Consider the following 22,192-nt stretch of genomic DNA (forward strand, 5'->3'; position numbering starts at 1 on the left):
ATTTTTTGTTAAAGGGGGAGCAATTCTCAACTAAGACAAATAATATGTAGGAATAAAGGGTGCCTAAAAAGGCACTGAGAATTGATTACCCCCCACTACTTCTACTCTAGGGAGGATAGAGATTGAGTGATTATAGTCACACGCAGTTTAACATGGCACAAACATTAACCACTGAACACACAGACATGATGTTAAATTGGCAGCTGAAGGCAAACTCAACAAGGAGACATTCATACAAATGTAATTTTAATCATATAAATGTTAAAATGAGAGATTCATACACCAATGCATCAAAAATGAGATACAACTGAAAGACAAATCAAGAGAAAAAATGAATAATTCAATAAACCCCATTTTCAGAAAACAGTTCATGTAACTATACTGCCTATATTTAGACATTAGTTGAGACATAGGGTGTCGACATGTTTCGGCCCAAAGGCGAATTGGACATTTGCTCAAATGTCCATTCAAAGGCGAGTATTGTGGCCATCTTCAGGACAAGTGATTTCTTCATACTAGGTCTTATATATGATGTAGATGAAACATTGTGGATCTAAAAAAGTTGTAGATGTGTGCTGCTAGTGTTATTTTTCCAAATGCAGCGGACGTTGGTGCTCCTCCGTCTGAGAGGTGTTCATCTTTCCCTCGTACGAGTTTGGTCTGCATATTTACTTTGCATGACTGCGAACCACTCCATTGCAGTCTGTCTATCCAGGGTTCCTTGACAGCTCAGATCTGGAAATTTCTAAGCTTCTCTTATTAATACAGAGAATCAAGTCTACGGCCCCTGTATCTTTACAACTAAAGTCAGGAGTCTAGCAGCGTCCCATGTGGGTCCTCGGGATAACTGCAGACAGAGCAGTACACAAGCAGCACACATCTATTAGTGTGGACAATACGTCATTCATAGACAAGGTGATCCTTGCCATTGAGTTGACGATCTAATCAGATAATACGCCTTCGGATGTCAAATAAATAACTCTGTAAGACGGATGAGATTTCTTCACCGACTGTCACACCCTGTCATGAGCACTGCTCCCGAGAAGCCAAGTCAAGCCCAGCATCCCCGGAAGCAGGCTCACGACCCTCGTCCCCGGCTCCAGCAAACCCCTATTGGGGCCCTTTGGACCATGTCCTGGCGCCTCTGGCGCCAGTCTCATAAGGAACCTCAGTCCCGGCGCCAGGGGCGCCGGGCTCATAATTCTTGCAAAGGTGCTTGGGTGGACCTACCTGTAGCAGACCATGCTGCATACTCACCTTTGCAAATGCTGGCAGGATGAAGTCCCCAGCCTTCTGCTGGGAGGAACTATTCCCTGAACTGGGACTACTTTCTTACCGGGGTGGGGCTGGTGCCATTCCTTCGCTCTGGAACACAGGAACTCTTACCTGGGCGAGGCTGAGGAAGAAGACACCCAATCACTCCAACACTATTTAAACCACACCCGATTGGGAAAATGTGCTTTGCGTTATTCTGCATCTGCAGCAGGGCGCTCACCGAGTCAGCTCCAGCATTCCAGTGACATCTCCAGCTTCAGCTCAGCAACCTGTGGAAGAAAGACACGAGAACTATACTTACCATCCAGGAATCCAGACACCGGCAGAACCTGCAAGCAAAAGAAACATAAGGTTAGCAAGTTGCAACACGTTCGCAGCCGCGCTCGCTTACCTGATCCATCTGTGCTTTCACGGATTCTTCGCGGCCTTCTCTTCAGCAGCCTAACGGCACCTGTAAAGACAAAGAACATTGTTAAGTAGGAATCGGGTGAAGGCGGCCGCATTTACTTTTCTTACCTGCTTTTGTGCGCGTATTACTATCTCTTCAACCGCAGCAGCCCGGCACCTGAAAACAAGAAAAGACATTATTTAAGTGCCATTAAAGACTGCAAGAAAGCCCAACACTTACGTGTTTCCCCACGTGCATCCACAACTGGGAAAACGCCTGCAAGGTCCCGATACCTGCAAATAAGAAAAGAACATTGTTAGAGGTGCTATAATAAGGTCACAGATCATTATACTCACGTACTTCGCACATGCAACGGCAACGGACGAACAATGCCCGCAACATCTCAAGACCTGAAAACAGAAAACAAGGGACATTATTGAGGTGTCATTGAAATTCCCATACCTACGTACAACCGCACGTGTCGTGCTCTCAGTGACCACGCCCTCAGCATCCAGGCACCTGAAAAAGACAATGCTAAGACTTCATTAAAGGTGCCCATCTCTTCAAGACTATAAACTCTTTATACCTACTGGCATCCGCTCGTGCAGTAACGGCGGCATCACCTTCTGGCATCTCAGCACCTGTGCCACTTCTAAGGCCACAAAAGACTTTGAGGACCTCCAGTGACGTAACTGGAACCCACGCATCCCTGCATAAGTCGCAGGATGGAGAGCCCAGCATTTATACGCCTAAGGTGAGAGCTCACCAGGACATTGGACTTTCGGAGAGTTGGCGATTAGTGAGGAGGAAGTCCAGCCAAACGGTCATTAACCTTTTTTTCTTCCGCCTGCAGAAACCTTACCCTGCAAGCCAGACGGTCAATAAGCGGAAGCCCAGTCCAGCGAGTCATCCGAGCTCTACGCTTCTCAATTGAAGAGACTAACAGTTCAGCCGGGACCAGCGCCTCCGTGGGAATCAGGTGAGCGTTACAGAACGCGAAGCCCTCCAATAACCTCCTACCCAGGCGCTATGGAAACTTCCGACACTGATCAACTGGCCCAGTTACTAGGGGAATTAAGAGCCGAAGTACATGCTGCCCGCCAGGAAACAAATGCCCTGAGGAGGGAATTGATTATGTCCAAAGAACGAACTGATGACCTCGCCAGACAGTTATTACAAACACAAGCCGGGCAAACCCCTCTACCTAATTCAGGAGAGACCTATACCCCGGCGGCTTCAGCCAATCCTGTTCCAATCAATCTGCCCGGAAATGTGCCTTTGGCTCTGCCCGAAAGCTTCTCTGGTGACCCTAAGAGGTTTGCGGTGTTCATAAATCAGTGCCGATTGCACTTTCTTTGTAGACCAGCTGCTTTTCCGACTGATCAGACTAAAGTAGCCTTTGTGCTTTCGTATCTTAGCGGCAGCGCCGCTGATTGGTCGATCCCTCTGGTTACACAGGATGACCCGATTCTTCGCAATTTCCAGACCTTCCAGGCCAATATGGAAAGACTTTTCGCAAGACATTCCCAGGGGCAGGCCCTGGACAACGAACTCCTTTCCCTACGGCAGGGCAATCAGGATCTTGTGGCTTATATTGCGTCATTTAACAGACTAATCGTAGAAACCAGATGGCCCGAGGACAAGAGGATCACGCTTTTCCACAGGGGTTTGCGTGGCGAACTCAAAGACGTATTAGCCCAGGTCGTGAATCCCCCTCAAGATTGTTCAGAGTACATTGATTTAGTGGTCCAATTGGATCATAGACTGCAAAACAGAAAGGCAGACCGCTCCAGGTTCGAAACTCGAGTATTCTCTAAGCCACTAACTCACACCAAAGGAGTTTAAGCCGTAGAACCTATGCAAATAGGGGTTGTAAAGGGTCCCCTAACCCAGAAAGAACGCGACAGGAGACAATTGCAGCTATGTCTCTATTGTGGAAATTCAGGACATTTCCTCCGAGATTGCCCGGTGAAACCTCCGAAGAAGACACTGGGAGCTTCTGATAAGAATTCCGAAAAGCCTGAGCCGGGAAACGACCTCGCCCGACAAGTGTAGAGGTCTGCTTGCCGAGCGTAAAAACCAGTTCTTTGACCTCGCACTTCATAATGTCAATGGTCCTCATAAATCCAGAACGACAGGATCGTCGCTAGCCATTAAAGCATACATTGATAGCGGAGCGATTGGAAATTATGTAGACCGCGAGATGGCTTCCAGGATGAACCTACCCCTTTGTCCTAAGGTAATTAAAGATGTCATTACCACAGTGGATGGTACGGAAATAGCCTCCGGACCGGTAACCCATACCACCACAGAAGTGACGTTATTAGGCCAAGATGGACATCGGGAGGTAATCGTGTTCGATGTGATCAAGGCCCCTCAGTTGCAAATAATTCTGGGGATCCCTTGGTTGGAGAAACACAATCCTCAAATTGATTGGCGAGCAAAGACGATACAGTTCCCAGAGTGTGCACCTACTTGTTATCCTCAACCCAGTATTGGCCTAGCGGTAGCAACATCCAAAGGACCGCAATTGCCTCCAGAGTATCAAGAATTCCAAGATGTCTTTCAGAAGGAACAGGCTAATACCCTGCCTCCCCACAGATCTTACGACTGTCAAATAGACCTGATACCCGGAGTCACTCCCCCTTGTAGTAGAATTTACGCGCTTACCGAGCCTGAAAATCTTCATTTGCGACAGTATCTGGACCAGTACCTGGCCAATGGATTTATCCGCCCATCAAAGTCTCCTGCATCCTCGGCTCTGTTCTTCGTACCTAAAAAAGAAGGTAACCTTAGAACCTGTATTGATTATCGTGCCCTGAACCAGATAACGGTAAAGAACAGATACCCCCTACCTCTGATCCCGGAACTCCTTGACCAAGTTAAGAACGCCTGCATTTATACAAAGCTAGATCTCTGGGGAGCCTACCACTTGGTACGGATTAAAGAAGGCGATGAATGGAAGATGGCATTTCGCACCAAGTATGGACTATTTGAATACCAAGTGATGCCCTTCGGACTATGCAATGCACCAGCCGCTTTTCAGTATTTTATGAATGATGTCCTCAGAGAACTCATAGATCTTTGCGTAGTCTACATAGATGACATCCTTGTGTACTCCTCTTCAGAAGCAGATCATCGGAAACATGTTAGAGCCGTCCTTGAAAAACTCCGCCAACATAAGCTTTTTGCTAAGCTCGAAAAATGTGTTTTTCACGTCACGGAGGTCGAATTTCTAGGCTTTATTCTGACACCCAAAGGAGTCCACATGGACTCGAGAAAGGTGGATGCTATCATCAAGTGGCCATCACCTACTTCCGTGAAAGGTGTCCAAAGCATGTTAGGTTTCGCCAACTTTTACTGCAGGTTTATTCCAGAGTTTTCACGAGTGGTGCAGCCCATCATCGTCCTCTTAAGAAAAAACAAACGTTTCGAGTGGTCAACAGAAGCAGAACAGGCCTTTCAAGAGCTAAAAGCCAAGTTCACCTCAGCACCCATACTGAAACACCCACGCCCAGATCTCCCTTACATCGTTGAGACAGACGCCTCCAGCTTAGCAATGGGGGCGGTTCTATCACAGAGAGATCCGGAAACTAACCAATTGCACCCCATGGCATTCTGGTCTCGCAAGTTCTCGGCGCCTGAAATTAACTACACCATCACAGATAAAGAGCTTTTAGCAATTAAGTCCGCTTTCAAGGCCTGGCGGCACTATCTCCTTGGAGCCAAACACACTGTCACGGTAATCACCGATCATCGAAACCTACAATACCTGAAAACCGCCAAAGCTCAGTCCTCCAGACAGCTTCACTGGGCACTTTTCTTTGCCGAATTTGACTTTGTAATTACTTATCAATAATGGCAAAGCGGATGCCCTTTCCCGGATTGGAATGGGAGATAATATTGTCAATCCTGAACCTGTGCCAATAATTCCAGAACAGAGAATCCCGGGCCTGATTTCTTCACAATCCATCGAAGATATCGAAGCAAAAGTTAAACAACTTGTGACCCCTTCGGACTTACAAAACTGGCAACTGAAGGGAAAGGACTTCATCATAAAAAAAGACCTGCCTTATTTTCAGGGACGACTATTCCTACCACATGCCGATTTACAAAAACAGATAATCTCTTGCTACCATGATTCCTTGATGGAGGGCCACCCAGGCATTGCCAAAACCTCGGAAAAAGTCAAGAGACACTTCTGGTGGCCGTCATGGAGAAAAGACATAAAGGAGTTTGTGATGTCCTGTGGTGTGTGTGCCCAAAACAAAGGTCAGAAGGAAAGACCAGTGGGTCTCCTGCATCCGCTAGACATCCCGCCACATCCCTGGCATACCCTCTCCATGGACTTCATCACCGATTTACCCTCCTGTTCCGGATACAACACTATTCTAGTAATTGTAGATTTGTTTTCTAAAATGGCCCACTTCGTTCCACTAAAGTGCTTACCTTCAGCTTCAGTTCTAGCACGGGAATTCCTTGAAAATATTGTAAGATTGCACGGCTTCCCTTCGGTTTTGATCTGAGATAGGGGGAGCCAGTTTATCTCTCACTTTGAGAAGTTGCTGTCGTTTAGCTCAAATCAATGTGAGACTTTCAACCAGCCATCATCCCCAGACCGACGGGAGGACAAACCAAACTCTGGAACAATATTTATGTTGTATGCTACAGCAGTAGGAAAGTAATTGGAAAGATATCCTTTGGATAGCCGAATATGCTTACAACAACTCGATCCATTCAGGAACCGGAAAAAGTCCCTTTTACATTTTATATGGGATTCATCCTCGAACCTCCAATCTCGACCCGCCCCAAGATCTTGGAACGCCTGCCGTGGATCAACTTCACAATGCTATCACACAAGCTTTCAAAGAAGCGACAATCCACCTACAACAGGCTAAAGAACGGTACAAAAGGGGAGCAGACCAACACCGAAGAGACGCCCCTCAATACCAGGTTGGAGATCAAGTTTTGTTATCCACCAAACATTTATCACTTAAAGGACCTCACACCTTCAACCCAAAATATCTGGGACCATATCCAATTACAGCCATAATAAACCCAGTGGCTTTCAAATTGGGTTTGCCATCCCACATGAAAATACATCTGGTGTTTCACGTATCTCTACTAAAACCTATGCAACCTGGAACCAGACTGAATAAACCTCCAGAGCCTATTCAAGTAAATGGAGAACCTGAATTTGAGGTTAAAAACATCCTGGACTCCAAGATCATCAAGTCAAAATTATACTATCTGATCGACTGGAAGGGTTACGGACCTCAAGAACGATCATGGGAACCCTCTGACCACGTCCATGCTCCTCGTCTAGTAAGAAAATTCCACCGAACTTTTCCCAATAGGCCAAGACCTCCGGGGAAGACAAGTTTGGGAGGGGCCTTGGGGGGGGGGGGGGGTGCTGTCATGAGCACTGCTCCCGAGAAGCCAAGTCAAGCCCAGCATCCCCGGAAGCAGGCTCACGACCCTCGTCCCCGGCTCCAGCAAACCCCTATTGGGGCCCTTTGGACCATGTCCTGGCGCCTCTGGCGCCAGGCTCATAAGGAACCTCAGTCCCGGCGCCAGAGGCGCCAGGCTCATAATTCTTGCAAAGGTGCTTGGGTGGACCTACCTGTAGCAGACCATGCTGCATACTCACCTTTGCAAATGCTGGCAGGATGAAGTCCCCAGCCTTCTGCTGGGAGAAACTATTCCCTGTACTGGGACTACTTTCTTACCGGGGTGGGGCTGGTGCCACTCCTTAGCTCTGGAACACAGGAACTCTTTTACCTGGGCGTGGCTGAGGAAGAAGACACCCAATCACTCCAACACTATTTAAACCACACCCGATTGGGAAAACGTGCTTCGCGTTATTCTGCATCTGCAGCAGGACGCTCACTGAGTCAGCTCCAGCATTCCAGTGACATCTCCAGCTCAGCAACCTGTGGAAGAAAGACACGAGAACTATACTTACCAACCAGGAATCCAGACACCGGCAGAACCTGCAAGCAAAAGAAACATAAGGTTAGCAAGTTGCGGGGGCGTGGCCAACCGCCATGTAGAGCGGACGCGACTTCGGCAAGCTCCGCAAGATGAGCCATCGATAAGCTGTTTTTCCTGTATTTAAGCCGGCCTCAGCGCCTACAAATCATCCCGAGAGCCGCCGGCGGCGACGAGAACCTCCTGGACCCTTCACACGCGAGGGTGGAAGCCCGGGAGCCGAGCTGAGAGGATCGCACACCCCACGACGCGGACAGCCAAGATGGCGGCTCACATCTGCTGAGCCATCCGAGAGAGGGCCGCCCTGCGCCGCCGAGCGGAACGGCGAGGGGGTGCCCCTGCTGACCCCCCGGTGGCCACCCCTGCGGTAGGCTCGGGAGCCCCAAGCCCGAAAACGAGTGATCGACTGAGGCGGACGAGGGCGCCTGCTGGCCCCGCTGTCGGAACCGCAGGGGACGGAGGCCCGGCTGGAACCGAGGCCCAGAGATCGCGCACTACACCGAGTGCGAGTGCACCGGCCACCTCGCGCTGCCCCGGTTGGCGATACCACCGGAGCTGCGCACCCCTGCCCGAATTGCGCCACGGGGGGCGGAGTGCTGGAACCGCGGCATTCGGAACGGGCAGCTACAGAAAGGAGTTCCCCCCCCCCACCGGGCACCGAGAAAAGCAGCGCGGGCCGAAACGCGAAGACTTTCCACGAACTACCATATCAGGCCTAGCCAGGCCGTATCGCACCCCGCGGTGCCTGGAGGCCCTTGAGAACCGGCGCCGGAGCGCTTGACGCCCCGCGGGAGGGCCCGAAGCGTGGACCATAACCCTCCGAGCGCCGGAGGACATCAAGCGGGCAACTTCCACAGCGAGGTGAGGGGATGTCCTGCCCGGATAAGTCAGCGGGGAGGGGGACCAGGTCTAAACAGCGGCAGACCACCCTGGATGCCTACACAGCCCCCGAACCCCCCAGCCCTGAGTGCCCGACCATGGCGACTGCCGCAGGGGACACGAGCGCTACTCCAGCGACGCCTGAACCCACTAACTTGCAACTCTTGGAGGCCATCAAGCTAATCCAAACGACTATGGTGAATAAAATCGACGCAGTGGCCATAGATCTGGGACTCCTCCGCCAAGACGTCCGCTCCCTGGCTAATCGAACGGAGGCACTCGAGACTCAAGTACGCGAGAATTCCGAAGCGAACACCCAACTTCTCCATGACATGGAAGGCCTCCAGCAAACGGTCAAAAACCTCGAGAACAAGGTGGAAGAGGCCGAAGGGAGGGCCCGCCGGAATAACATCCGGCTGCTCGGACTGCCTGAGGGCATCGAAGGCCCAGACCCCACCAACTACGTGGAAAACCTCCTGCTGCAGGAAATCGGCGCAGAGAAACTATCGCAGGGGTTCTCCATCGAAAGGGCCCATAGGTCGCTTGCCAAGAGGCCCCCGCCAGGTGGCCCACCCAGGCCCATGATTGCTAAAGTGTTAAACTACAGAGACCGCGAGGTCGTCCTGGCGTACTCTCGGTCAGGGGGCCAGATATTGAGAAATTCGGCCAGGATCGCCATCTACCCCGACTACACTTTTCAAGTGCAGATGAGCAGGGCCCAGTTCATCTACACCAAAGCCAGGTTGAAGGCCGCTGGTTTGAAATACATGCTCCTTTACCCTGCTAGGTTGAAAGTAATACACAAGAACAGAGCCCACCTATTCGACACACCGGAACAAGCCCGGGACTGGATGGACGAGCAGCAACTACCAGACATAGACGACAAGAGGCGCAGGCCGCGCTGATACACCTACCTAAGACTACTGTATTATACCGCACCATAAGAACACTGCAATCCAACCCCAGGAGCAGCTGAAGGGATCCTACCACGCGGAACACCGAGGTTTTAGCTCCCTCAACCCCCCAGGAGCTTGTGTTTTTCTGTTTTTTCAGGGTACGTTTACCCACCCGTAGGGCACCCGAAGACCATGCCAGGTCCTAGGGAGCGGAAACGGGACAGTCACGACGAGGAGCACCTTGTTAGACCAGTTATTTGTTGGGGAAGTTTTTTCTTAGGGAAAGGGGTGCCGGATATCCGCACCCTAGTTGGGATCCCTAAAGTTGACACACCGAGACCGCAGGACTCCTCCAATACCACAGCACCTCCAATGAGGCCTCGACCGGGACCTGGACTAGTGAGAGTACACCACCTTGACTATGGCTGAGAGAGTGAAAGTGATGACATGGAACGTCAGAGGCATGAATAGCTACGTGAAACAGCGAAGAATTCAAGCATACCTGCGACGATGCAAGGTAGGGATCGCCATGCTTCAGGAGACACACCTAACGGAGGCTAAACTGACTGCGCTAGCCAAAACCTGGCGGGGGACCTTGGTGGGATCCTCCTACTCCTCATATGCTAGGGGGGTCCTGGTGTGGATTAACCCGTCAGTCCCTTTTAAAGTCACGGACACAAAAACGGATAACGAGGGTAGGATGGCGCTGGTGCAGGGTACCATGGAGGGAAGAGACCTATGCCTGATTAGCACATACGCACCCAACCATGACGCCACAGCTTTTTTCCGCTCCTTGAGCTCTAGACTATGCCCCCACGCAAACAGCACCATGATCTGGGGCGGGGACCACAACTGCACTTTAGACCCCCTCAAAGATAGGTCAGACACCAAACACTCCCGCCCGTCCCCCCCCGCCAAGATACTATCCAAACTGATTTCCAATCTGTCCCTTAGCGACCTGTGGAGGGAACTGAACCCGGAGAGACGGGAATACTCCTTCTTCTCCCCGCCACATAACGTCCACACTAGGCTGGACTACATGCTAGTCAGCCTGGAGCAGCAAGCCACTTTCAGCGAGGCACAATACTTACCCAGAGTATTATCAGACCACTCACCCCTGTCGGTCACTTGGGAGGTACACCCGCCCAGACCCCCTATCCCTACATGGAGACTGCGAGCAGAAGCATTGCTTGACGCGGCCTTCAGGGACCACGTACAAGACAGCACAGACGAATATTGGCTACACAATCTAGGCAGCGTAGATCGCATCAGCACCGCTTGGGAGGCGTATAAGGTGGTCATGAGAGGGGACATGCTGGCAGCGGTAGGGGGAACCCAAAAGGCCATCACGAACGCCCTGGCAAAAGCAGAAAGTAAGCTGGGGGAGCTGGAGAATAGAGCGAACCCGACCCCCGAGCAGGTACGGGAAATAATAGCGCAGAGACAAGCCTGTCTGTCACACTGGGAGTCCCTGGGGAAACTAAGCTACGCCAAGCACACGGAAAGGACACACGCCCTGGGAGACAAGCCCGGCAAACTCCTGGCCTGGCTGTACAAAAGGGAATCCCCTAGGACCCCCATCTGCCACATCCTCAGACCAGATGGCACTGCGGTGCACACCCAGGCTGATATTAATATGGTCTTCTCCGAATACTACCAGGACTTATATTCTCAAGCCCCGCCCCCGTTAGACACCGGGATCGAGGACGCCCTAGACTGCATAGAGTTACCCAAACTAGACCCACAGTTGGCCGCAACCCTGGAAGACCCAATCACCCCAGACGAGGTCAAGGCAACCATTAGATCTTTACCCTCTGGGAAAGCCCCAGGTATGGATGGTCTCCCGGGGGAATTCTATAAGACATATGAGGAGACCCTCGCCCCGCTGCTGGCACAAGTGTACAATGAGGCTTTCGAACGCGGCATACTCCCTGACTCCATGAGGGAAGCTGTAATCATCCCCTTGCTGAAGCCCGGCAAAGATGGAACAGATTGCGGTTCCTATAGACCTCTCTCCATGCTCAATGTCGACTGCAAAATACTTTCGGCACTCCTCGCCAACAGGCTACGCAAGGTGATCCCCCTGTTGATTCACCACGACCAAACTGGCTATGTACCTGGGCGCTCTATCACTGAAAACTTACGCAGGTTGCACCACATCATATACCGCACTGAGCATGACACCCAGAAATACGCGGTGGCATCACTAGACGCCACCAAGGCCTTTGATTCGGTTAATTGGGAATGGTTGTACGCCACCATGGCCAGGATGGGCATTGGACCCGCCTTTCTTAAATGGACCCATTTGCTTTACACACACCCCGAGGCTAGAGTGCGTACCAACAAGACGTACTCTGACAAATGGCCCCTCCACAGAGGCACACGACAGGGATGTCCCTTATCTCCCATGCTCTATATCATTGCTGCTGAGCCAGTGGCCGCGTACATCCGGCAGGAATACGGTGGGGGAGGCATTATACTTGATGGAGTGACTCACATCATCTCCATGTACGCGGACGACACCCTCCTCTACCTCAATAACCCTGAGCATCTCCTGCCCTACATCTTGGAGACTCTGGACTGCTTCCAAAAACACACAGGCATCCAGATAAACAAAGACAAGTCGTGTCTCTACCCCCTCGCAGCGCTACACAGCAATGAGGGCGGACCCCTGCCCCCACTGGCTCTCCAGTGGCAGGTAACGTCCTTTAAATACTTGGGCATTGTCATACACCGTAGCCCGTACACAGAACACATCCTCAACACAGCCAGATCAAAGGACGCACTCACCAACTCCATGGCCTTCTGGGGCAAACTTCCCCTTTCTGTGGCGGGGAGGGCGGGTCTCCTCAAAATGGTAGCGCTCCCACGCCTACTGCATTGCTTCACCAATGTCCCCTACAACATCCCCTCAGCCTTTTTCAGAGAATTGAACAAACTCTGCAGAGAATTCCTGTGGCAGGGAGGCAGGCACAGGGTGGGGCTTGACATCCTCCAGAGACCCTACGAGAGGGGCGGACTGAAAGTCCCTAATTTCGAACTATATTATCTGGCCAGCCAATTGAAACACGTAACGCACTGGATGGCGGATGAAACCACCACTGACACCAGACTTCTCCAGCCGGCCCTGCCACTACTGCTACTTAGAGACTTGTTGTGGGTCGGGAAGGGGGCTCCACAACGTCACCCATACCTGGCCATGTTGGGAACCCAGCTCTGGAAGAGGGCCTGTAAGGCTGTGGGGCTGCGAGATCCGTACTCCCCACAGATCCCCATCGCTGCAGTCATGGCGACACCCTCATGGGGGCACACCGAGGCTCGCTCGGTATGGGAGCCCCACGGAGTAGCGACGCTGGGCGACCTCATGCACGAACACGAACTTTCTACATTCTCCGACCTCTGCGAGTCGACGGGCCTGCCCATCGGGCAGTTCTTGCTCCACGGGGCAATAACTCGGGCCTTAAGGAAGAGATGGCCTGAGGCAGACAATCGATTTACAGAGAATGAAACCATCGAAACCTTGCTGGACACAGCCGAGGGAGGCCACGAAACCTCCAGAATATACGAGGCCCTGTTACAGGCAACAACAACGAATGAACTGAAATGCAAAAAGAGATGGGAGAGCGAAATGGGCCTTGTATTCGAGGACAACGCATGGGAAAAGATTACCCACTACCACAAAAAGACCTCCAGAAATGCACGCCTCCAATTAATACAGCTATACATCACGAACCGAGCCTACCTCACACCTGACGCCATATCTAAGTTCAAGGGGGCCTCGCCACAATCATGCCCCAAGTGCCATGCGCCACAAGCAGGAATGACCCATATGTTCTGGAGCTGCCCCATGGTCCTGAGGTTCTGGACCCAGGTACGAGATAGGGTGGCGCTGGCCGGGATAGAAGTCGAAATTCACGAACCAGCAGCTTGCATACTGGGGGCTTACAAGCGAAGCACCAAGAACAAGCCCCTAAATAGACTCCTGGACTTGATTTACATAACGGCAAAAAGGCGCATAGCCATGAGCTGGAAGAGCGCACGAGGACCTGGTGAGGCCCTTTGGTGGTACGATCTCAAGAGATGGGTCGCCGCGGAGACGGCGGCTTGGGAAATGGCCATCCAGGTACAAAAACTTGACTCCAGTGCAGATCTTCTCCGCTGGGTAGAACTGACTGAGCCGCTCCTCCGTTCAGCGACATCGGCCAGCACTCCAAACAGTCCTGGTAGTCCCTGCTCGACACATGAGCACATTGAATGATTGGGGACTGACCTGTGGTCTCGGGGGGAGGGGGGCGGAACGGGTGGGGAGGGATTGTTGAGGTTGTTGGGGTTTTTTTTTTTTTTTTTTTTTTTTTTTTTTTTTTTTTTGTGTGGGTGTTACACATATTACACCGCCATGCCACGCACTGTTTGTTATATGTTTTGAAAAACCAATAAAAATTTTTCAAAAAAAAAAAAAGGTTAGCAAGTTGCAACACGTTCGCAGCCGCGCTCGCTTACCTGATCCATCTGTGCTTTCATGGATTCTTCGCGGCCTTCTCTTCAGCAGCCTAACGGCACCTGTAAAGACAAAGAACATTGTTAAGTAGGAATCGGGTGAAGGCGGCCGCATTTACTTTTCTTACCTGCTTTTGTGCGCGTATTACTATCTCTTCAACCGCAGCAGCCCGGCACCTGAAAACAAGAAAAGACATTATTTAAGTGCCATTAAAGACTGCAAGAAAGCCTAACACTTACGTGTTTCCCCACGTGCATCCGCGACTGGGAAAACGCCCGCAAGGTCCCGACACCTGCAAATAAGAAAAGAACATTGTTAGAGGTGCTATAATAAGGTCACAGATCATTATACTCACGTACTTCGCACGTGCAATGGCAACGGACGAACAACGCCCGCAACATCTCAAGACCTGAAAACAGAAAACAAGGGACATTATTGAGGCGTCATTGAAATTCCCATACCTACGTACAACCGCACGTGTCGTGCTCTCAGTGACCACGCCCTCAGCATCAAGGCACCTGAAAAAGACAATGCAAAGACTTCATTAAAGGTGCCCATCTCTTCAAGACTATAAACTCTTTATACCTACTGGCATCCGCTCGTGCAGTAACGGCGCATCACCTTCTGGCATCTCAGCACCTGTGCCACTTCTAAGGCCACAAAAGACTTTGAGGACCTCCAGTGACGTAACTGGAACCCACGCACCCCTGCATAAGTCGCAGGATGGAGAGCCCAGTATTTATACGCCTAAGGTGAGAGCTCACCAGGACATTGGACTTTCGGAGAGTTGGCGATTAGTGAGGAGGAAGTCCAGCCAAACGGTCATTAACCTTTTTTTCTTCTGCCTGCAGAAACCTTACCCTGCAAGCCAGACGGTCAATAAGAGGAAGCCCAGTCCAGAGAGTCATCCGAGCTCTACGCTTCTCAATTGAAGAGACTATAACAGTTCAGCCGGGACCAGCGCCTCCGTGGGAATCAGGTGAGCGTTATACACCCTCTCTAGAGGGATCAGTTAGATCCACGATGTTTCATCTACATCATATACAAGACCTAGTATGAAGAAATCACTTGTCCTGAAGATGGCCACAATACTTACCTTCGAATGGACATTTGAGCAAATATCCAATTCGTCTTTGGGCCAAAACATGTCGACACCCTATGTCTCAAATAATGTCTAAATATAGGCAGTATAGTTACATGAACCGTTTTTTGAAAATAGGGTTTATTTAATTACTCCTTTTTTCTCTTTGTCTTTCAGTTGTTCATCTCATTTTTGATGCATTGGTGTATGAATCTCTCATTTTAACATTTATGTGATTAATATTACATTTTTATGAATTTCTCCTTGTTGAGTTCGCCTTCAGCTGCCAATTTAAAATCATGTCTGTGTGTTCAGTGATAAATGTTTGTGCTATGTTAAACTGCGTGTGACTATAATCACTCAATCTCTACCCTCTCTAGAGTAGAAGTAGTGAGGGGTAATCAATTCTCAGTGCCTTTTTTAGGCACCCTTTATCCCTTGAATAATTAACATACTTCTCATTTAAACAAAGCCAACAAAACTGGGATGTTATGGATGCAGTACCTTAAAATTTAGAGGGAGGCAATTACTAAAAATCACTCAGAATGTCAAAAGACCAATCCAACCTTGCACCTTTTCAGAAGGTTTCAAACTTGCACCGCCGGGAGCCTCAGGTTCAACCTAGGGTAACTGCCAGTGTAGATGTAATGATAAAAGTTGGAACACCCTCCAAGTAAATGCAACAAGACTGTCCACCCTGCCTTCAGCTTAGACAAGGTTCTTGCAAGATAAATGGTGTTGGTGGGCATAGTTTAATTGACATAAGACCTGCAACAATGACGGTCCTTTAAGTGCTGATCTAACTGCCGGACACAGACACACAACAGCACCACTATTGCTGTTACTCACAAAGCGGTGCAACAGTGCAGCTTGAAAGGACTACTGAGAGAAGAGGGGCAAATACTGATGTTAGGCTGAAAGCCCTAAACGTGATTTAGGCACAAGCCAGTTTAGCTTTTTCTGTACTTGTTCACAAACTGGTAAATCCTAATCCAAGGCATCAATATGAACACCACTTCTAGCAGCTAACACTAGATGTGGCCAAACTGGGGACCCGGTTTCTGGAGTCACAAACAATTCACATCCTGTGCGTCTGCCTCGGAAGAAACGCCAGAAACTTTGAATATGCAGACCATTGAGTGGGTAGCAGCCGAATGTTTTAAAGTGTTTGATTTTGCTAGACCCTTAAGGTACACCTAGGTTGCAAGGCCTCTCTGTATATGTCGTTGTTGGTAAAGAATGTCTTTTTACAGTTTCCCTTCCTTGGCATCAATGGCAGCCACCCCAAACATTTGCTATGGTTTGAACGTGGTCCCGGATCTTTGGAGGCAGATAGAGTCTTTTTGCTTTACCTTCCTTGATCAGCTCATCTGTCTTGGCACCGCTGGTCAGGCCTCATGTCCCCCTTTGCTAGATTTCTTTGTTGTTTTACCATAGTACACATCACCGTACCGTTAAGTGCTGCAGGGTTACTTCATATCCCTTTTCTTTTTTCCTTGCAAGACTATTTGTCACATTTTTTGATGTTTCCAAGACTGGCTGCTGGCAGCGGATATATGTCTACCCGGTGTTCTTGTTTTTACGGGGTGCACTTTTATGCTTTACTGCATAATTCCATTTTTAGTACAAATACTCAAAAAAGCTGTGTCATGCTTTTTTCATCCTGTCCTTTGGCCATCTTAGGTTAGGGAATGTTAAATGGTAATACCTTACCCAGGCAAAATCTCAAGTTTCCCGGGCAAAGTATTGGTGTGTGCATCCTGGCCAGAAGTGGGGTTGGGACATTCCAACTAGGTGATATCTGTTGCTGGGAAGATGTGGGGCAAGGGACTGTCTATGACTGGACAGCCCTTGCCAGTTTGAGTGGCACAGATCCTTGCCAGTGGGCTGGGGCAGCACCCAGTTCAAATTTGGTATAAAAAGGAGGAGTTCTGCATCAGTTTCCCCAGATAGTCGTTTGGAGCCAAAACCCCTACAACAAGGAGAAGCCCACTGAAATCCCAAAGACTAACTTATAAAATGACCAGAACTGCCTCCAGTCCAGTCCCGGAGAAGTGCTGCCCTTCTACACTGATCTTCAAAAACCCTTGTTGCTGCTTCAACCAACTTGTCCAGTTACCCTTCAGAACTGTCCCAGAATCATTATGTGGCTGACCAGCTTCATCCAAGGCATTTCCTGTACACCAGACCCAATTGTGAATTCAGCATGTCATCCACGTATGGCCCAACACCAGTCCTCCTGCAGTTGATGCTTCCCTCCATGAAAGGGGGCCTTACTGGGGTGTAGCGCTGCTAGTCGCCACCCCTTCATTGGGGCAATCTTCACTGCTGCCCGTTTGTTGTGCCCTGGGGTCTCCTGGCATTGTGGGACCTGCAGAGCCCATTAGTCTGTGTTGCCTGGGAATAGTCTTGCCAGAGTGCAGAAGCGCTTTATAGCCAGGCCCAAACCCTATGCCTAAAACAATGACTGAACCCATAGCCCCTGAACTGACAGAATTAATAGGGCAGTGTGAGTCTGAGGACCCTAGGGGTGGTCCCTCTGAAAATAGAGTAAGGAGTTTCCACCCCCAACAGGCCATAGGGAGTGGACTTCACACCTATACATTCCATAACTCTCCCTTGCCTGTGCAGTAGTCCGATTGTTAAAATGGATTTACAAACTCAGTCCTGGCGAAGGATTTTGCAAGCCCACCCTATTATGGGGAACAGTGAGACACTGAGGTTTTGGCCAAATCCAATCAAGGTAGGTAACGGAGCGGCACGGCTTAGTCTCGGGAGGGGTGTGAGAATGGTCGAGGGCTACAAGGAGGCCACACAGGACACCAAGAATTCCAGCTGGACAGCCAAGTACAAAAATATACAAGGATTTATTATGCCTTTAAAATACACATAAGCAAGTAAAAACCTCTAGACATACTGCCGTACCAAATCGAAACCAGATCTATACATTTGATTCACCCTTAGGAGATATAGGAAAGAATTTCATTCAATAACCATCGCAACACAGGTAATTAATATTTTATAACTCACTTAACACCAGACACCAGTCTCAGTGTGGGACCAGTGACTTGAACCGCTGTTGCTCTGCGTTGTCTTGCTTCCAAGACAAACGCATTGCCTCTAAGCTGCAAGTACGCAGATGCATTAGAAGTAGGAAAAGACAACCATAGAACTCATCTCTAAGATGGTTTGGGGTCTTGTGCCCCCAAAAGTCACCAATTCCAAAAGTACACTTCACTGGTGGGTTCATTACCACAGATTGACGATGCCAGTCAAGTTAAAATTCAGGTTAGTATATTCACTCAATCCCAGTCATTAGGATAGGCCTAGCAAGGGATCCTTGCCCAGGTCTGCACCGACCAAAGTCTGGAAAGAGTGATTTAGGAACAGGACTTTATGCCCAGGTAACCATACGGAGAATGGGGGTGGGGAGAGGGGGCAGAAACAGATTTGTCAACTTCCCACCCCCTAACTAATTTCTCCACACCTCCTGCCTAATTTCTCCAGAGACCCCTGCTGAGGCTCTGGATTCCATTGGAGACAGGTTTTCTGTGCTTGGTCCACTTGAGGAATGCCATGGAGTTGTGGGTGCAGAGGTCACTCTGATGCAGGATTTGGTTTTATCAGTCCCGGTGCTTAGGAATCGGTTTCGGACAGATGCCAGCAGAACAGCCAAATGACGAAAAGAAAAAAACATCTGCAGGGCAGACTTCGTAAGGAACAAGTTACTTACCTGTAACTGTTCTCCAGCATGGGTCTGGCATGGATTCACATGCTCATGAATATTCCCCGTCGTCAGGCCGGGAATCCTCGGTAAAGAAAAATCAGTATCAGTTTCGTTTCTGATCTGTTTTTCGTAGTAGTAACCAATCATTGATCTCTGCATCATACTGACCACAGCCAATGACTGCCATCTCCCTAAGCCCCGTCTCTGGCAGCGGTAGCACGTGAAGTGGCAGTATGACCAAGTGAAGAGCCGCAGAGGGTTCGCATGTGAATCCATGCCAGACCCATGCTAGAGAACAACAGTTACAGGTAAGTAACTTGTTCCTTCTCCAGCATGGGGTCTGGCATGGATTCACATGCTCATGAATAAAAGAATACACAGCAGTACACATGCACAACCACGGGAGGTGGCAACAGGCTCAACATTAAGCAATACCACAACTCAACATTAAGCATCTCTTACCTTCTCACCAGGCTCACCTTAGGCGAACAGGTTGCGCAGCACTGCTTGGCCAACCCTGGACTCCTCCCTGGAATCCCGGTCGACGCAGTAGAATTTCGTGAAGGTGTGCGTCGACCTCCACGTAGCAGCCATGCAGATGTCCAGCAGGGGCACACCAGATAGGAACGCCGTGGTAGTTGCGATCGCTGAGGTGGAATGGGCTCTCGGACGGCCAGGCAGTGGTCGGTTTGCCAACCGATGACAGTACATGATACAGCCGGAGAGCCATCTGGAAATGGAAGCTTTTGAGAGAGCCTTCCCCTGATTTACAGGTCCAAAGTTCACAAAAAGTTGTGACGTCTTCCGAAAACTCTTTGTGCGGTCCACGCAGAACTTCAGCGCTCTAGCCACATCCAGCGAGTGCAAAGTCCTTTCAGCCGGCGATGGGAAGAAAACAGGCAACACCAAGGGTTCGTTGAGGTGGAAGTCCGACGGCACCTTGGGCATGAAGGAGGGGTGCGTCCTGAGCACTACCCTCGTGTCGTGAAAAGTCAAGTACGGGGGCTTACAGGAAAGGGCCTGGATCTCTCCCACCCGTCGTGCCGAGGTGATGGCCCCAAGAAACGCTGTTTTCCACGACAAGAACTTCAACGGAGCTGAGTGCAGAGGCTCGAACGGAGGTCCCATGAGCTTGGTCAGCACCACGTTGAGCTCCCACACCGGAGCCAGAGCCTTCACCGGCGGGAACGATCTGAACAGTCCCTTCATGAATTCTTTCATCAGACGATGAGACCACAAAGACGTCCGTTCCATGGTTCTGGTGTATCGGGAGATCGCAGCAAGATGAATCTTGATGGAAGCGTGCGCCAGTCCAGCCTTGGCCAGCGTCAGCAGGTACGGCAGTACTTGAGGAGCCGTAATTCGTAGAGGGTTAATCTTCTGTGCGTGGCACCAGACAGAGAACCTCTTCCATTTGTGTCCGTAGCATTTAAGAGTTGAGGACGCCCTGGCCTTTGCAAGAACCTCTCTGCAGTCGGCCGGTATGTCGTAACCTCCAAGCTCTAACGCTGCAGGAGCCAGGCCTGCAAGTTCAGCGACTTCGGGTTGTGATGGAGGATGGCGCCTCCTTCCCTGGAGAGAAGATCCACGTCCACTGGCAGCTTGATTGACGGGGACGCTGACAAGTCCAGAAGTTCCAGGAACCATATCTGCCTCGGCCACGCAGGTGCGACGAGGCTCATCTTGCACCGTGACCTCTTGAGCTGGTTGATGAGCCGGATCAGCAACGGCAATGGAGGGAACGCGTATAGGAACAGGCCCTCCCAGGGGAACGAGAAAGCATCGCTCCTCGGCTGGGGAAACCTGCTGGTGAACCTCTGGCACTTGGAGTTCGTCGCCGTCGCGAACAGATCAATCTGGGGTGTGCCCCACCGTCGGAAGAGGCGGTCCACTAGATCCTGTCGTAGTTCCCACTCGTGGCACGAGCGCAGCTCTCTGCTGAGCGAGTCGGCGATGGTGTTTTTTATTCCTGCCAGATGAAACGGCATCAGAAATATCCCTTGGGCGACGGCCCAATGCCACAGATCCTGCGCCTCCTTGGACAGGGCTGGGGATCTGGACCCGCCCTGCTTCCTGATGTAGAACATGGTGGTGGTATTGTCAGTGAAGATCCTCACCACCTTGCCATTGAGGGACGGAAGAAAGGACGTGAGGGCCCAAAACACTGCACGGAGCTCCAGGACGTTGATATGGAGGGACTTCTCCATCGGCAGCCAAAGGCTCCTCACGTGCAGATTTTAGGTGTGCGCTCCCCACCCTTCCAGGGAGGCATCCGTGGTCGCTGTCTTCTGGTGGCCCGGGGTCTGGAAGTCCATGCCCGCCGTCAGATGCGCACGGGTGCCCCACCACCGGATCGCTCGTCGGAAGCTCTCGTCGAGTGTGATCCTGTCCTCGAAGCTGCCCGTCGTCTGGATCCAGCGAGCGTCCAGGAACTCCTGTAACGGGCGCATCCGAAGCCTGCACAGGCGGATGAGATAAATGCAAGAAGACATCATTCCGAGGAGGGATTTGATGGACCTCACCCTGGCCGCATCCGCAACCAGCATCCGCTGCAAGCGTCCTTTCCTCCGACGGAGAGGTCAGAAGCGCCACTGTGTCGAGTTTCGCTCCCAAAAACAGTGCGTCTTGCGCGGGCATCAGGTGGGACTTGCGTAGTTTATGGAGAATCCCAGGTCCGTGAGTAGTTGGACGGTCCTCGCCATGTGCTCCGCGGCAAGCTCCTTTGTCTTTGCTCGGATGAGCCAGTCGTCCAGGTAGGGGTAGACGTGGATCCCCTCCAGGCGCAGCCGCGCAGCCACCGATGCGAGGCACTTGGTGAACACCCTGGGTGCCAACCTCAATCCGAAGGGAAGGGCTCTGAACTGGTAGTGACGCCCTTGGACCACGAATCTGAGAAACTTTCGGTGTCCCTTTAGGATGGAGCTATGGAAGTAAGCATCCTCCAAATCCAACGACGACAGGAAATCGCCCTCCTCCAGCTGACCCAGGACGTGCTGGAGGGTGACCATCCGGAACTTCTGTGCCTTGATGAATTTGTTCAGTCGTCGTAGGTCCAGGATGGGACGCCAACCTCCTGTCTTCTTCACGAGGAAGTATCTTGAGTAAACTCCGGAGCCCCGAAGCCTCTTTGGGATGAGCTTGATGGCGCCTTTCTTGAGCATCGCCTTTGCCTCCAAGAGAAGTTGAGGGACGTGATGTTCCTTCCTGGCCACGGGGGGGGGGGGGGACGCGGGCACTTCTTTCGAAACTCGAGCGCGTGACCCTGGGCCAGGGCGTCCAGCACCCAACGGTCGGTGGAGATGGACTCCCACACGCTGACGAAGTTTGCCAGCCGGCCTCCCACCGGGATGCTTCGGTGGGGGCCCAACCCCACGGCCGGTTCAGTCCTGCTTCGACGAGGCTTTGCCGCCTTGTCCTCCCTGGCGACGACGGCGGGGTCCGCCCGACTTGCCTCATC

At 51.0% G+C, this 22,192-nt stretch overlaps 1 protein-coding gene across 1 annotated transcript in view; it reads right to left on the reverse strand.

Annotated features, from left to right (window-relative positions):
* The window catches only part of TRAM1 (translocation associated membrane protein 1), a 519,069-nt gene that overhangs the window by 256,618 nt on the left and 240,259 nt on the right, over positions 1-22,192 (reverse strand). The gene's annotated exons all lie outside the window — the stretch shown is intronic.

This window comes from Ambystoma mexicanum, chromosome 5q (genome assembly GCF_040938575.1).
Source record: "Ambystoma mexicanum isolate Mex_15411 chromosome 5q, UKY_AmexF1_1, whole genome shotgun sequence".
Classification (NCBI taxonomy): Eukaryota; Metazoa; Chordata; class Amphibia; order Caudata; family Ambystomatidae; genus Ambystoma; species Ambystoma mexicanum.